Below are 16,872 nucleotides of genomic sequence, written 5' to 3' on the forward strand. Positions count from 1 at the left end.
CGTGTGTGTATTTGGAACAGGTTTCACTCTGTTTCTGCCCAGGTTGGCCTCAAACTTGAGCTCCTCTGGTCTTGGAGTTTTGGGATCCTAGATGTAGATGCCTACCGCCATGCCTACCCTTGCCTGTTTTATTTTGACCTCAGTAACATACGCTTTGCTTCTGTCTCTTGTTTCTCAGCCTTTCCTTGCCTCCCCTACCCCCTTGCTGTCCACTTCTCCTTCTGTCTTCAATTCCTTTCTGCACACAAGATTAATGACATTTTCTTGACTTTATAACTATGCTATGAACTCAAATTTTTTTGTTTTTTTTTTGTTTTTTTTGTTTTGTTTTTTAGAGACAGGGTTTTTCTGTGTAACCCTGGCTGTCCTGAAACTCACTCTGTAGACCATCCTGGCCTCGAACTCACAAATCCACCTGCCTCTGCCTCCCAAGTGCTGGGATTAAAGACGTGCACCACCACTGCCCAGTTGAACTTAACTTTTTAAGTTTGATTTCATAAACTGAAAATGAGTAAACTTGTATCGTTGCAACACAGCATTGCTTTGGTGAAGCGTCCCCTGGTGGGACAGGGTCACCTCTTTTCTGTGTGGTGATACGATTTAAGCTACCTCGACCTATTTTTTACTCGGTCTTTATCGTTTTTTTGGTGGTGAAACCTTAGTTATTAACTCCTTATTCTCTACAAAACTGGTGTTTCCTGGCTCCAGCCTGGCAACTTCTGTTAGGCACTGCTCCAGGTTTTAGACAGCAAGTGTTTGAAGCTTGTGATCAGCCTCCATACAGCTGACTCAAGGGGCGCGATCCAAGGGGCGTGTACACTGTTACAGCTGCGGCCACGGTGACTCTGAGCAGCTGGAGGAGGTGACAAGGGTCCCTCAGTAAGTCACAGACAGCAAGCGTTCTTCTACTGTTTGCTTGTGGGTGAATGACTCGTGCATAAAATTCTCTGCATAGTGAGGATCTTAGATTAAGCGAATAGCCTGGAACTTGCTGAGCCTCGCCGCCCACCCAGAGCTCCATGCGTCTCCTAGAATCATCAGCCCCAAGATGGCTTCTTCCTCATCTTGTTGTGGTGTCTCTTTAAAGATTTGTTTATTTACCGTGTGCACTTGTGAGTCATGGTGCATGGGTGAAGGTCAGAGGACAGCTCAGGTCATCAGACTTGGCAGCAGGCGTCTTAAGCCACTGAACCCTGGAATCCTTGCTGGTGGTGCGCATGGCCCCACGCTGCCTGCCGCCTCTTCATTTGCCTTTAGTTGTTTTAAAGCAGCAGCAAACATGTGCAACGTGTTTGCTCTGTGTGTTTGCTCCGTCAGCTGCGTTGTCCCCCTTGGTACGCCCACCCAGCCTTCCCACCCAGCCTTCCGGTTGCTGGAAGAGGAGAAGGTAACCAAATGACAAGGCTTTGAGTAGTGAGATTTTGAGTTTTTGCAAATGTGCCAAATACCTACTTTTACAACAGGTGCTACTGACGGTTCAGCTGAGCTGACAGGACCCCACTTCCCACCAGAGATGGGAGCTGCAGGATGGCCCCATTTTTATACCTGTCAAGTAAATTGCTCTGTGTGGTTTGTTTTTAAATTAATGTTAATCTTTTTTGGTTTATTTTGTGTATAACTGATATCTTCCTATATATTTGATCTGGTCAATGTATATCTACTTGGGTTTGATATTTATATTACCCACAAGAAAAAAAATGTCTTTGATTAAAGAAATGGGGTACAATGTCTACTAGAATTGTACTAGAAACAGTAAAATTCCCAGGGTCTAAATCACTTTCTCTTTCAGGAGATCTTTTACAAAGCTTGGATTCTGCATAGTGATACAAAGAAAGTGTAAAAGCATAAAAGCAGCTGTTGATGCAGCCGGTGAGACAATGAAGCAAACGCACCCGCCCTCTGCTTTGCAGGGGACTGGGGGTGGGGAGGTCTCAGTTACTCCCTGATAGCTCTAACAGGGCACTGGGATAGACAGCTAAAGCAGGTGTGTCCAACTCAGGTAGCCTCTTGAAAGAGTTGCGCTTGCAGACCCAGTTTCTGTGTTCCTCTGAGGAATATGTAGGACTCACTGTTCAGCTCAGACTGACCGCAGCTTCTACCCCTTCTTGCCTCCTAAAATGCTAAAATTTATAAGAGAGCTAGCCAACTTCTCTTTCCCCGTCCACTTCCTCCTTGTCTCATAATCATATTCATCTTTACAGTGGTAAATTTCCTGGGGTTAGGAGTGGAACCCAGGGACCCCAGGAATCCTTGCTTCTCTCTGGGTCAGGCTCTCTCTCACCTGCCTCCAGCCCAGGCTCCCCATCTCGCTCTGCTCGAGACCCCAGGTTCTGTCCCCTACTACCTCCTCCAGTCATCCTCCACCCTGGCTCGCACCCGACCCTGAGAGAATACCAGCGGTTGTGTCACCGGTCCTCTGAAGCCACCTTTCCATCCCCCACTGTGTCCACTCCGTGGGCTCCCTCTGCTGACCACACCCAGTGTTAGCCGCACTGGGTTCCTGGCATCTGTCTGTGTGAATGCTTTCCCGGCTCCTCATTTTCTGCCAAGAAGTGTTCTTTTTAGCTTCCTGCCTTACGCTGCCTAATAGAAGAACCATCTCTAGGGACTTCAGGAGCCCTCACGGCCCTTGTGGATCCCCAGTCTTCCAGAGCTCGTGGGGGTGCGATCCAGCACTGAAAGGAGTACTAAGCGGAGGACTGAGACTGCTTTTAAAAGCATTTAAAACTCTTTAGCCATGCCCTCCCTCACTGAGGCATGAGGAACAGAGTTTGCAGGCCACAGGGAAGAGAACTGCTGCCCCTGGCGAGAAGGGGTCCTCCGCAGTTCTGAGGTAGTCACTCACCATTTGGTCTGACAGCTTTGTTGTTCTTGGAGGGGATGTCTAGACAGATAACCTGTCATCGTCACCCCACTGTCACCCCGGTGAACCACATCACTGCTCATCACCGGTGAGTCAGTTTCCTGAGACCCCGAGTCCCGGCCCTTGAACCTGAGGGGCTACAGAAGGGGCGTCAGCTACAACGGGTGTCTGGGACCCAGCAGTGGGAGCTGAGCGGTGGTCTGGAATGGGGGCTCCTAAGTGGGAAATGGGGCAAGGGTGACACCCTGAGAATGATGGGAGTCAGGGGAGGAAGTAGGGCAGTGCTGGCCTCGTGCTGGGTGGGGGAGGGGTGCAGGTTTCACACTGGATGGGCCCCACTCCCACAGTTCTGAAGTCTGGAAGTCAGGGATCCAGGAGACTGCAGAGCCATGCTCCCTGTCTCTGGTGCTTAGCTCTAGTGCCTCTTCTTGTCCCTAGCATAGCCAGGCACTCCTGGGCATGTAGTGGTATTGTTCCAGACATCACCCCCATTTTCATGTATTCTCTCTCTGTCTTCAGGATGACCCCCTAAGATCTTTAGATTCTTATCCACAAAGGCACTATTTACAAGTCAGATCATGTTCATATATACCAAGAATGGAGACCCACCCCTGCCCTGTATGAATTTATACTTTGAAACGGCATCTCATCAGGAAGCCCATGTTAGCCTCAAACTTGGAATCCTCCTGCATTTGCTTCCCCAAGCCTAAGACCACCATTGTGCCATTACACCCCATGCACATGCCTTTTTTGGGGTGTGCAGTACAGTCTGTTTCAGACAGTAGTTACTGAAGGAGAAGTGTGCGTGTCTCAGAATCCTGGGTGTGGGGCAGGGTGTGTTCAGATCCCTCAGGGCTCTGCATGCTTTCCTGAGGCTGGGTCATCGCTTGTGAGTCCCTACCCTGACACCTCCCTGTCTTGTTTGGTCTTAGCCTTCTGGATGATTCTGACTCTGGAAGTCACCAACCTTTTCCTCTTGAATGAATGATGTCAGTCTGAAGCTGAATAGCTGGGGGCGGGGCACCTTCTTGGAGGAGGGAGTGCTTTCTTAGAGAACTAATTCCAGGGCACGGTAGAGCTGCTGTGGCCAGCTCAGCAGATGGGGACTCTGGCTTGGTGTCCCTGTGGCATCTATTGTTCCTGGAATAGCTGGACAATCTGTTCCAGGCAAGGAAGAAAACACACCAAAGCAATAGAATGACTTCATTATGAGTGCCGTTGTAATCCCAGCATCCTTTGCAAATAATTAGATTTGCAGTTATGAACCCGCACCTCACCTTGGTGCTACTACAAACCCATACTTCAAATTGATATATGTTGGGTGTGCACATGGGTGTTGTTTTAAATGGTTTTGGATTTCTTCACCTTGCTGTATTTACAAAGAGTCCTGGACTACTTCTTTTCCTCAATGTTCCCTTCTTCCGTGTCCAGTCAGAGGTCGATCTTTCTGCTCCTCCTCTCTGCCTTGCTCACTCTCTCACACTTCCTGTGGTCACTTTCTCTCCATCCTGAGGAGAAGCTGCTTCCTCACTCAGTGACTACAGCTGTTAGCTCCTGCTTGTAGCCCCGCCCTCCAGCACTGCCTTGCTTGGCTTTTCCCACCCTGTGCTAACAGTGCTCTCCTGAGGTGCCACTTAGTACGGCAGCACATATATAAGTGTGCATTCTAGCAGCTGGATGCTTCCCGACAGGTTTCCGTACACTCAGTATAGGTATGCCCTCTGAGAAAGAGTTGTCTGAATACTGAAACCATAGATTGTGCTCCCGAAAGCCGAGGTGGGCGTGGCCCTCCGAGGTGGGCGTGGCCCTCCGAGGTGGGCGTGGCCCTCCGAGGTGGGCGTGGCCCTCCGAGGTGGGCGTGGCCCTCCGAGGTGGGCGTGGCCCTCCGTGGCCTTGTGGTGCAGTAACAACAACTGAAACAGAACATCCTGTTTTACTATACAGTTCTTTTTGCTAGTAAAATGATGTATGCAAAACAGTGGCTAGCGCTTTAGAGGTATCCCAGTCTTTGAGTTTGAGCTCCAGAACCCACACTAGGAAAAGCCAGGTGTGGCGGAGGGCATGTGGGTGTGGTTGGTGGAGGGCATGTGGGTGTGTCAGAGGGCACGTGGGTGTGGTGGAGGGCACTTGTAATCCTGGCATTGTGGGGTAGGGATGGATAGTTCCCTGGTTCTCATACACCATCCAGTTAGTCTGCTTGACGAATTACAGGTGAGTGAGAGACCCTGTCTCTAGAGACAGAGTGGTTGGTGTCTTAGGAATGACCCAGAGGTTGCCTCCCTGTCCTCTATAAACATGCACAGTATGTGGCTGCACACCTGTACATGTGCAATTTTACATACACAAACACATACATATGTGTACTCATATATATGCATATATAAAAATAAAAATTCTGAAAGGTATAAGGTAGGAAATGCAGGAGCATGCTTGCCATCAGATATAATGGGTCAAACTGTGAGCACAGTAAATTACAATCAGCTCATCCTCCGTAGGACGTCACGATGGCTGTGGGGTCTGAGGGCAGCAGGACGTTCGATGGTCATGTGACATGTGTGGCAAATCATTGACCAGATGCCACGCGTGACATGTGGCTGTTTCTGCACCTGTGAGCCTATCTCCCACTCCAAGATTCAAGTCTCCATCTCCAGCACGCTCACCTTTGCCCACTTTCTAGTGAGTCCCTGTCCATCAGAGATGGCCACTATCGGGTAGCTTTAAATCTGTGGATCAGTGAAGCCAAGGCAGAGGGAGCCCTGTGCCTAGCTTTCTTCATTCATTGTAAAGGGTTTTGAGATTTATTTGTGTTCTTTGTACCTCTTAAGTTGCCCTTTCTTTGCATTTCTTTATGCTTTGTTTTTTAAAGGTGTGTGTGTTTGTGTGTGTCTGTGCTTGTCTGAGTGCAGGAGCCCACAGAGTCCAGAAGAGGGAATCTGCATTGGAGGCAGCTGTGCTGTACCGGACATGGGTGTTGGGAGCCCAGCTTCTGTTCTTGTCAGAGCAACAGTTCCAGTCTACTGATCCACGTCGCCAGCCCTTTTCTTTTTTTAACAGCTGCAGGGAGAAGTGGTTCACTTGTTAGTTCCTGTTTGGAAGAAACAGTTCAATGTGTGTGTTTGTTTGTTTTTTTCATATTCCAGTGTTTTTAAACGTTGAGGTGAGACTGTGTAACAAAACTGGCTCCCTTAGCCACTGTTGCAAGAGTGCAGTTTCGTTACATTGTAGACTTTCACAATGCTATGTAACTACTAACGGTGTTTCCAAAGCTTTAGCACCAGACCCCTGCCCCCGCCAACCCCTAACTGTGACGGCATCACCAGCTCTGTGCCGAATTCGCGCTCTCTAGCATACTCTGTCTTTATGATTTGCTTATTCTGTGCTCCACATAGACCGACTGTAGTGGTTTGAGTGAGCAATGGCGCCACCCGCCTCAGGTCAGGTGTTTGAACACTTGTCACTAATTGGTTGTGCTGTTTGAGGGGGTCACCAGACTGTTAGTCTTCCTTCAGCACTGGGCGTGGGCTTTGAGGGTTTGTAGCTTACCCCATTTGCAGTTAGCTTTCCCAGCTTCCTGTGTGACCAGCCATCTTGACCCTGGTGCCCACTGTCATGTCTTTATTGCCACTATGAGCTTCCTCTTTGGAACTGTAAACTGACAGAAACCCTAACTTTGAGTTTTGGTTGTTGTTGTTTTGTCCCAAGTTATTTTATCCCAGCAATGAAAGATAACAACTGCACATGGGGATAGAGGTGCCCCTTTGTGCCTGGCTTCTGTTACTTTGGCTGTATTCTCCTGGTTCACGCTGTGTCACGTATTGTAATTCCATTTCCTCACAGAGTGGAGAAATCGTCTTGTGTGTGTACACCACACCCTCATCCATTTGCCGACGCACTGGGTGTTTCAGTTGCTGTGAGCAGTGCAGCTGTGCCCAGGTCTCTCCTGGAATCCCTGCTTTGAGCCTCCTTGGTTGAGTGTCTCGGACTGGAACTGCTGAGTTCTCAGGCAGCAAGCACTCCCTGGGGTGTGGCTTTTGGTTCAGTGGGATATTTGAGACCCGTCAGTGTTATTTCATGTAGCAAGATTTTCTTCTTTTATTGATAAGAGTATTTCCTACATGTGTGTCTTTCCAGGTCTGCTCACTCGATTCCCCTTTCTCTTTCCTTCCTCCCCTCCCCCCCCTCCCGCCCTAGCTGAGAGAAAGCACACACTCAGCTTCGTTCAGTTTCTTGATGATGAACATCCACACTGTTTGCCATTTGGGGCTGTGAGTTACGAATCAGGCTCTGATGTTCTTGTGTTGGTCTTAATTTGGGTACAGATATTCTTTCTCTGGAGCGCGTCTGTGAGCGGCACTGCTGTGTCATGAGGCAGGCACATGCTAAGCTTTGACAGAGACTGGCTTCCCAGTGGTGCTCACACCCCCGTCTGCTGGGAACACGCGCACCCCACACCCTCGCCAACATTTGGTATTGTCAGTCTTTTTAATTTTAGCCACTCCGGTGGGTGTGCGGTGCTGTCTCTTTGTGGGTTTGATTTACATTTCCCTGGTGACTCAATGATATTGAGCACCTTCGCATTTGGAAAAAGGTTATAATTTAAATTCTTTTACATAAAGAAAGTGCATTAGGACACATTAACAAATACCTGTAAGCGCAGACATTCCAAAGCCCAGAATGTCCCGTTGAAGGCTTCTGCCCTGACAGCTATGAGTCAGACAGACAGATGTCAGTTTCAGTTTCATCTGAAATCACAAATGAGGCGGCAAAAAAAGCAGAGAGGAGCATGTATTTAAAGACTATTTTAAAAATAAAAGAAAATGGAAGGCTGTCTTTTTTCCTTGTCTCCCACCGGAGAGCCAGGCTTTCAGGGGGAAAGTCTGATTGAGTGCACTCCGTGCTGGGAAGGCCCTGCCGTGGTGGTTCTCCCTGACTTAGACTCAGCCTAATTGTGAACTACCGTGATCTGGAGGCTTCTCTACAAATGTGACATGGCCCTGTCCTCTGTGGTTCCTTTGGTGGCTGCCTAAGAAGTTTCTGCCTGCACTGCCAACCCCTCTCCAAGCAAGGCCAGGCCAGTTTCCATCTGCTGTGCGCCACCCACTGTCCCCTGGGTCAGCTCATATCACATTGTTTACTTCCTGGGCTCTTTCCCTAGCCCCAGTTTGCCCAGAGGAGGGACCTTACGCACTCATCTTCTGGGCCTCTCCTCCTATTTCCACACCCTGCCAGGCCCTAGCTGTCTGCCAGTGCCTGCTTGTAGGGTAGTGGATGGAGATGGTTCTAGCGGCAACACAACTCCCCTCCCCGAAGCTGGTGTCTATGGATATTGGTCTAGCTACCCATTCTTAGTAGATGAAACTATGCCTATATATTCTTAAATCTTGAAGACAAAATGCAAGCCACCATATCCTGACCTTTCTTCATGACTTTGCAGTCACAGGCTGTCATTTGCTCTCAAAGAAGCAGCCTGCTGGTAGTATGTCGGAGGCGTTTGAGAGTGACTGTGGGTGTGTAGGCTGGAAATAGGTAAGAGTTTATTAGGATATACCTTGAGAAAGACAGGGCCAGGCAAGAGAGTGGATGTGCCTCTTCATTAAAGTTAATCACAGCACAGTTAAAGGAAAACAGAGGAGTGAGGGGAACTGTGCCTGGCGTTGCTGAAGTAGGAGAGGTGTGGATTCGGGTTCCCGGGCAGTGCGGTCAGTGCGAGCATCTTCACTGCCCACCGAGAGCCTCGCTCACCCAGCATGCTTAGCTGCATCTTCCTTCACCGCTTGGCTGAGAGCCTCATTTACCTCACAGCCTTGTCCCACATCTTCCTGCATTTTTGTCCCACGGGCCACTTGGGAACTTATTAAAAAGTGTAGGCTCTGACTCAGGGGGTGGGGCTGGGGTTTGAGGTGTGCATTTCTCTCCAGCTCCTGGCAACACTGATGCTCTGGGTCCAGAGACCTCCCTTGAGAGGCGGGGCGGGGGTGAATCCAACTGGGTTAGTTTGAGGAATCATCCGCCAGCTTGTTCATCCTCCTCCCTTTGATTGGTTGTGTTGAATCCTACCCTTCATCTTTTCTTTTTTCTTTTCTTTTCTTTTCTTTTCTTTTCTTTTCTTTTCTTTTCTTTTCTTTTCTTTTCTTTTCTTTTCTTTTCTCTCTCTCTCTCTCTCTCTCTCTCTCTCTCTCTCTCTCTCTCTCTCTTCTAAGATTTATTTATTATTTTATGTAAGTACACTGTTGCTCTCTTCAGACACTCCAGAAGCGGGCATTAGATCTCATTATGGATGGTTGTGAGCTACCACGTGGTTGTTGGGATTTGAACTCAGGACCTTTGGAAGAGCAGTCAGTGCTCTTCACCACTGAGCCATCTCTCAGGCCCCGAGAGGTTGTTTCTCGTTCCCTTATTGGTTGATGGCTGGTGTGGTGAGCTCATTGGTTGCCGCCCTCTGCTTTCTGTCCCCTGTAATATGTCTTCAGGACCCATGAACTAGCCATGAACAACACATGAACTTGCTAAGGGTACGAGATGAGAAGCTTTGCTGAAGTTTTTATTTTTTAAAATAAGTTCTTGATTATTAAATAGGACCATGGTTCATTATGTAAGAATGAGACTAACAGCTATTGAAGAAAGATGTCATCAATCAGACCAGTCATGCTGAAATCCTGGTGATTTTCTTCCTGCTTTTTTCCTTGTATTGTTAATAATTTTTCAGTTGTTTTTATAAAAGTTAACTTGTTTTTTACTTTATTTTGCTATTTAATACTTTCTTCCTGATTGAATTTCTTTATATATATCATTTTAAATCTGTAGTGAGATCATACAATAGAGAAATTGTTCTTTAACTCTTTGTCCCAATTCCAAATGAACTTTTTTTGAGAGGGGGCAGGGACCAGCATTGATCCCATGTCTTCTAAGCATATAACAAATCCTGGTTGAAGCCTAGAGGGAAATTTCCATGCTAAGTAGCGTTAATTATATGTAATTAGCCACAATTAATATATCATCCAGTAGTTTTTCACGGGTATCAGCATGACAACAATCATTCTGAATTTCTGTATTGTCTTAGTCAGGGTTTCTATTCCTGCACAAACATCATGACCAAGAAGCAAGTTGGGGAGGAAAGGGTTTATTGAGCTTACATTTCCACATTGCTGTTCATCACCAAAGGAAGTTGGGACTGGAACTCAAGCAGGTCAGGAAGCAGGAGCTGATGCAGAGGCCATGGAGGGATGTTCCTTACTGGCTTGCTTCCCCTGGCTTGCTCAGCCTGCTCTCTTATAGAACCCAAGAGCACCACCTCAGAGATGGCACCACCCACAAGGGTCCGACCCCCCCTTGATCACTGAGAAAATGCCCCACAGCTGGATCTTATGGAGGCACTTCCCCAACTGAAGCTCCTTTTTCTGTGATAACTCCAGTCTGTGTCAAGTTGACACACAAAACCAGCCAGTACAGGTATGTTGGTTGTTTTTCTTACCAGTGCTACCACGTGCCCAACAAGAAGCAACTTAGGTGAAAGACTTGGTTCATGGTTCAGGGGATGCCACCCACCTAGTCAGGAAAAAGTTGACAGAGGGACCAGACCATGCCTAGTGTTGGGAGCTCACATCTGGGCAGATGAAGAGTCAGAGGAGGGATTGCTGGAATTCATCTGGAGTTTTTCCTTTTTTTTTTTTTTTTTTTTTTTTTTTTTTTTTTTTTGAGTTTTGGGTTTGGTTTTTTTTGGAGACAGGGTTTCTCTGTGTAGCCCTGGCTGTCCTGGAACTCACTCTGTAGATCAGGCTGGCCTTGAACTCAGAAATCCGCCTGCCTCTGCCTCCCAGAATGCTGGGATTACAGGCATGTGCCACCACCGCCTGGCCCATTTTTTTCTTTTTTATTCAGCCTGGAACCCTAGTTCATGGGAGGGTACCACTTAGGGTAGAACCTAAACCTGGAAATACCCTCACATATAGAACCCCAAAGTAGAAGTTGTTAATACTCTAGGCCACTGGTTCTCAAAGAACTTAAAGGACTCTTTCACAGAGGTCTTGTAGGACCATTGGAAAACACATATATTTATATTATGATTCATAAAAGTGGCAAATTACAGGCATGAAGAAACAATGTAAATAATTTTCTGGTTGGGGATCACCACAAAATGAGGAACTGTGTTAAAGGGTCGCAGCATTGGGAAGGTTGAGAGCCGCAGTCCTAGTCATTTCTTAGTTCAGTCAAGTTGACACTAATGTTAGCCATCACAAGTCCATCTTTGGTCAACCTGACGCCCAAATGCATTACCTCAAGTCATGACCCTAGAGCTCCAGATTCTGATGCTGATCCCAATGCAGCCTGCATTAGTCCATCTCTAGAGTCCCCACAGTCCTAGCGTCCTAACTTGATACAAAACTCAAAGTTCAAAGTCATCCCAAAGTCTCAAAATGGTCTCTTAGCTGTCAGCTCTAGTGAACATCAAGAATGAGTTAGATACTGCTGTGTTTTCAGTGTGAAATATTCCCCTAGGCCGGTGGTTCCCAACCTTCCTGACACAGCAACCCTTTAATGCAGTTCCTCCTGTGGTACTGACCCCCCAACCATAAAACTGTGTTCATTGCTATTTCATAACTGTAATTTTGCTACAGTTATGAATTGTAATGTAAATATCGGTTTTTCTATGGTTTAAGGCAATCCCTGTGAAAGAGTCATTCAATACTGACCCCCTTCCCCCCCCCTTTTCCCTCTCTCCCCTCCCCTCCCCCTCCCTCCACTCTCTCCCCTCCCCCTCCTTCTCCTCCCTTTCCCCTCCCCTCCCCCTCCCCCTCTCATGCACAAAGGGGTCGTGACCCATAGGTTGAGAACTGCCATAGGCTATTTATTTGAGATGGAGTCTCCCTATGTAGCCCTGGCTGGCCTGGGACTCACATCTGGCTGCTTCTGTCTCCTGCATGCTGAGGTAAAAGGTGTGTACCGCCATGCCTGGTCTATGGGCTTTTCTGTTTTAGCTCATGGTCCCCGGCTCTGGTACCTGTGTGGTATATCCTCACTGGAAGAAGTGGGTTCCAGGGGCCAGGCTTTGAGGGTTTAGAGCTCGACTCCACTTCCTGTCTCCTTTCTGCTTTCTGACTGAAGGAACAACACGACCAGCTATCTCCTGCTGACATCAGGCCTTCCCCGAAGAGCTGATGGTACCCCGTAGTCAACTAAAAGGGGAAATGATAAAGCCTGCCTCTGAGGTTGATTATTGTCAGGTATTTAGTGGGTGACTAATACACCACGTACCTCCAGGATACAAAGGTGCAGGGTAAACATTCCCTTTCCAGAGCGGAGCAAGCCCCGGCAGAAGCCGCCAATGCCCAGCTCCGTGTTTGTCAGTCCTGGCTCATGGCGGCATCATCTGGGCTCCAGCGGGCTTGAGTAGCCCCGTCTCTCCGACTCTGTTGCTTGTGTCACATGGGACCTCTCGCCTGAGGCACTGTGTCTGTGTCTGTGTCTTGCCTCATGCATGCCCCATGTCCCTGGCATCCTGGATCTCTTCGGTATATTGAGATTTCTGCTGTAACTTCAAGACACTTCTGAGAATGCTGTATTGAGTGTTCCTTGGGTCCGAGGGAAGCGCTGGACCGTGTTTTACTTCTAGCTACTTGTTTTGCTGCAGATTCGGTGAACTCCTCTTGCTTAGAGTGTGGCAGTATTAAGTCGGTGACTCTGAACAGTGGCCTCCTTTGTCCTTCCCTAGGAGACGCAGAGATTCCGATTGCTGTCAGCAATCTCCTTGGCCTGTCCTCTCAGAGCCTATGGCCTGGTGCTTTGTAAAGTTTACTCTTTCCACTCCTAATGTGATTTGACCTAAACACAACCCCAAACCTGGTTACTGTCCTCGTCTGTGTGTAATAAATTTAGTGTACACTGAGGAACGTAAACCATGGAAGTGTGATTGGCTTCTGGAAGCCAGGAGGTCTAGATCAAGGAGCTGTGCCCAGCAGAGCCTTTCTTGCTGCGTTATTCTGTGGCAGAATGAAGGCGTGCTAGAGAGCCTACACGCTTGAGCAAGCAAGGATTGGACTTACTGTCCGAGGCTCTTTATATAATGAGCTAATCCACACATGACGGTGACTCACCGTACACCACCACTTTGGACATTAACATTTTAACACGCACCAACCTTAGCACACTCGGACTAGCAATTCTGAAGTATGTAAGAGCAAGTGTGAAGTTAGGATCCTCCAGGGGCCAGGAGAGCTTGGTGGTTGATGGGAGAGACCAAGCCCCAAAGGGCGCTTTGATATGCCTGAGAGCAGTGTTACTGACCAGTGGAGATAGAATTTGATCACAGTTGTGCTAATGGAAAAATCAGACCTCTACAAAGTATCTTTCACCTATAGAAATTAAGGCAATAGTGGATTAACGACCTAACAATGAAATAGGAAACCCTGAAACTTTCCGGATAAAATATGAGTATCTTTGTGGTGCTTTAATAGAAAGGAGGTGTTTTGTTTGTCTGTTTATGTCTTTCTTTAAATGTATGAGTGCTCTGTCTGCATGTATATCTGCATGCCAGAAGAGGACGTCAGATTCCTTTATAGATGGCTGTGAGCCACTGTGTGACTGCTGGGAATTGAACTCAGGACCTCTGGAAGAGCAGCCAGTGTTCTTAACTGCTGAACCATCTCTCCAGCCCTGAGGTGTTTTAATTTTATTTATTTTTTTGTTAAGTTCTCATGTAACTGAGGCTAGCCTTGAACCCCTGATCCTCCTGCTTCCCCCTTCTGAGCACTAGAAGTAGAGCAATATAAAACCATGTCCAGCCAGAAGGGATTTCTCATTTTTGTGTTAAAAAATTACTATTGTTGCAAGCACATGTGCATGTATGTGTGTGTGTGTGTGTGTGTGTGTGTGAGAGAGAGAGAGAGAGAGAGAGAGAGAGAGAGAGAGAGTGTGTTGCATGAATCACATGGCACACATGTGGCAGTCAGGGGACAACTTTGTGGAGTCAGTTCTCACCTTCCTTCCATGCGTGGGTTCTGGAGATGAAACCCAGGCCGGCATGAAACTTTCATGCGGGCGCCTCTACTCCCCGATCCATTTCTCTGGCTCAGGCAGGATTTCTAAAGTCACAAAAAGCATTACCATAATGGAAAGCACTAACTATTTTATTACATCAAAATGAAAATTTTGATGACGAAATTGAAAGGAAGTAGGAAGGAAGGAAGGTAGGTAACTCCCTTCCTTCCCAACTGATTGCTGTTGAAATGGAAATATTTTGGGTATGTTGGGTTAAATAAAAGACACTGTTAGGATAATTGCTTTTATTAATAGGGCCATTTATGTGGCACTCTTTAGTGACACCCATTCTATATCTCTTGGACTGTGCTGACTTTGAATACATAAAGAACTTAGTCTGACTGGTGAGGAAAAGGTGAAGAAGCCAGAAGGAAATGGGCCAAGGATATACGTACACTGTTTATTAGAATGGGAATGGGAATGGCTGACGGATAGCGACGATGGTCAATCTTAGTCTGAATGGCATTGCGTTTAACTAAGATCACAATACTGTGGGAGCTCCGAGTCGCTTCAGCCAAGGCAGGATTTAAACTAGTTAAAGAGGAATTTTTCTTATACACATTTTATTCTTTCGGAATTTCAGACATGTTTACAATGTATATTGTTGTATCTCCTGTAGTTCTCCCACCTTCCCTATTCTTCGCCCATGCCTGCTTCCTGTCCTCTTCTTTCTCGTAGCCCACTGAGCTGCCTCACGTGCATAGACGCAGGGCCATCTGCGGGGCATAGGCAGCCCACCAAGGCCCACGTTCCTGGAGGAAACCGAATCTCAGCCTTCAGTTGTCGGTAGCTCCTTAGCTGCCGTGGACGCTCACGGGCAGCTCTGCATTCGTTCTGGAACGTGGACTAGAATTTTTAGTGTGCATAGGCTGGCCATTTGGACGAGTCCCCAGAAAGACAGGGAGTTTGCATAGTCACCAAGGCGGGGTGGGGTGGAGGGGGCATGGATGAGCTGGTGTCAGTGCTTCCTGTCTCCTGCTGTCTCATCCAGAACCCCCAGGTTTAGTCATCTTTTTCTCTCTCGCAGCCTTCCTTTCTGACCAAACATCTTGCTCACACCATCAGGGTGCCGTCATCGTCATCCGAAGCCTGGTTCCTCTTCTGGGAACTCTTCCTCGGGTGGTGGGTGGGAGAGACCTCTCAGTAGTAGGGGAGCAGGATCACAATGACAGTGGTCCCAAGAGAAGGGCTGGTCATGACCCAGGGACCTCAAGAGTCATATAACCACCCGTGGACCTGCAGTATTTATGGGAGGATGGCCCTGTCCGGGTGGCAACTGCAGCTACTGCCTAGGATGTCTCTCAAGAGCAGTTGGGCTGTGTATGTTTTCAGTGTCTATCCATTCTTAAATCCAGACGTGCTGCATGGAGGTCTCCTGAGTGCAGCAAGCCTCCGCCCACCAGGCTTTACCAGGGTCTATACACTGGTAAGAGAGGAACAGAAGTGACTGTGAGTGACTCTTCTAGATCTAAGAGTTGCTTTCAGAGGTGCTTTTGTTGATGTAGGAAAAACTGTGTGTGCATGCATGTGTGTGTGCACGTGCATGCACGTAATCACGCAGGGAGGATGTTACGGTGTGTTCAGTCCAATATTAGAGCAGTGCTTCCACCCAGCGATGTTCGGGAGGAGCTTTGGTGCTCCCACGATGAGCTGGGAGCACTCTGTCTTGTTTGTGCAACCAACTGTGAGCTGACGGTTGAGCTGGGAGAATGGAGAAGTGGGTGCGGCGACCAACCGGCTGGGCAGAAAACCCACCGACTCCGGCAGCTTGCTAATCTAGCCTTCCTGCAGCTGCTCCCTGCCCTTTCTCCTTAAGATTCAAGAACCGAAAAAAGTTTTACCTTATATACGGATGACCTATTTCAAAATCCCCACCAGCTGGAGAGAGTATCAGGTAGGCTTTATGGAGTTGATTGTGCTGTGCTGTGGATGTCAGTTTAGAACACCAATATCATTCCTTAGAGCTTGAAATGCATGGGCACGTGATCTCGTGTTCGTTGAGGTAATAATAGTCAGGGGTTTCTGCCTCCACCTTAGATCATTCAGTTCTCAGATAAAAGACACAGAGCTTTTATATTTATAATAAGGCTTTAAAGCCATAGAGCTGGACAGATATCTACCCTCTAAGATATTAGTATCTACTTCCCTATCAATAACCCCAAGACATGACTTGCCAAGTTCTGTCTAGGCCACTACACTCCAACTGGCTATCCCTCATGGCGAGTTCTCAGGATGGCTTACCTCATGGTGTCTCCTCTCTCCACCCTCACTCGTCTCTCCCTCATGGTCCTCCAACCCCAAGCCCGAGAACCGGAACCCCACCAGCCTCTCTTCTGCCCAGCTATAGGCTGTCAGCCTCTTTATTCAGCCAATAGTTTTAAATGAAGGAGCAAGGTCACATAGCATCATTTGGTGTCCATGAGGATTCTCTTGTCCCTGTGACAACCAGATCTTGGGGGCCAGTATTAGCATCATCATGCATAGCAAAAGACCAAACCTCAACAAGTACTCTTTTGGCAGGGCAATTGATTATGATAACGGGAAAGGTACCATGTGGAAGATCATTGTTTTTCTGTACTTTTAGTCAGTTTGCCCTGTAGCTCAAGCTGGCGTTGTGTTTGAGATCCTGCTGCCTCTGCCCCCTGAGTGCTGAGATTACAGCAGTATGCCACCATGCCCAACTCATAAGTGATCTTTTATTGAAAATCTGGTTGTGCTGGGCCACTGAGGGAGTACTCCAAACTTATTAAACTTGGCACCGTCCGTGTGGCAGAGCATGCACTGGCCGTGCTGAGAGAGGCTTACTCATCAAATCTTGCTCTCACGAGCCTGTATCAGCTGACCATTAATATCTCCTTGAGCACGTGTGTCAGAGAAGGTGACCCTGGGTTGTCATAAGTGTTTTTGGCCAACTGAGGTTGCTGTAACAAAACCCTATGGACTGTGTGGCGTAGTGATCAATGGAAATTTGTTTC

At 47.8% G+C, this 16,872-nt stretch overlaps 1 protein-coding gene across 2 annotated transcripts in view; it reads left to right on the forward strand.

Annotated features, from left to right (window-relative positions):
* The window catches only part of Ankrd33b (ankyrin repeat domain 33B), a 78,343-nt gene that overhangs the window by 21,427 nt on the left and 40,044 nt on the right, over nt 1–16,872 (forward strand). The window contains exon 1 of one of the 2 annotated variants that reach the window (XM_052159519.1): nt 2,931–2,951. The exons of the other annotated variant lie outside the window; for it this stretch is intronic. The gene's annotated coding sequence lies outside the window, so the exon portion shown is untranslated. Of the gene's footprint in view, nt 1–2,930; nt 2,952–16,872 lie in introns of those variants that run through there. 2 annotated transcript variants of the gene reach the window in all.

The sequence above is a fragment of the Apodemus sylvaticus genome, chromosome 16, assembly GCF_947179515.1.
Source record: "Apodemus sylvaticus chromosome 16, mApoSyl1.1, whole genome shotgun sequence".
Taxonomy (NCBI): domain Eukaryota; kingdom Metazoa; phylum Chordata; class Mammalia; order Rodentia; family Muridae; genus Apodemus; species Apodemus sylvaticus.